The sequence below is a fragment of the Crotalus tigris genome, unplaced genomic scaffold (genome assembly GCF_016545835.1).
Source record: "Crotalus tigris isolate CLP2741 ecotype Arizona unplaced genomic scaffold, ASM1654583v1 scf7180000017899.1852299, whole genome shotgun sequence".
In the NCBI taxonomy this organism is placed as follows: Eukaryota; Metazoa; Chordata; class Lepidosauria; order Squamata; family Viperidae; genus Crotalus; species Crotalus tigris.
The window spans coordinates 234,668-235,140 of record NW_024096711.1 but is presented as its reverse complement, the minus strand read 5'-3'; positions in this window follow the sequence as shown (position 1 = coordinate 235,140).

The window sequence follows — 473 nt, the reverse complement described above, 5'->3', positions numbered from 1 at the left end:
GGTACGAGGATGGAAACGGAGAGGGCAGAACAGAGAAAACAAAATCTCTAAATATCTAAGCCTTATGCTGATCTATGACCATAATAAAGATTTGCTTGGCTTTGATTCCTGAGCAGATATATCAAGCGCAAGCAGGGGTCCAGAGAAGGCAAGCTAGTTTTATCAAAGACTTTCTTTAAAAAAAAAAAAGTCGCTACTAGCACATGACGTATTTTATTCCCAGGGTATTGTCCCAGTCTCTTTACTGCATTATTTTCGAAAATAAGTAGATATTATGTAAATGCCCAGGGACTCCATAGTGTTGCTCAAACCGTAATCTGCAGGCACTGAGACCTCTTGGGTTTCCTACTTCAGGGAGTTGTTTTACCTTGTTTTCATCATTAGTGAAAAGCCAATCTGGGCCGGGTCATATATCTGACCTGATAAGCTCAGATTCCCTCTATATCCTCCGGCTTCAATCTCGCTCTTTACAA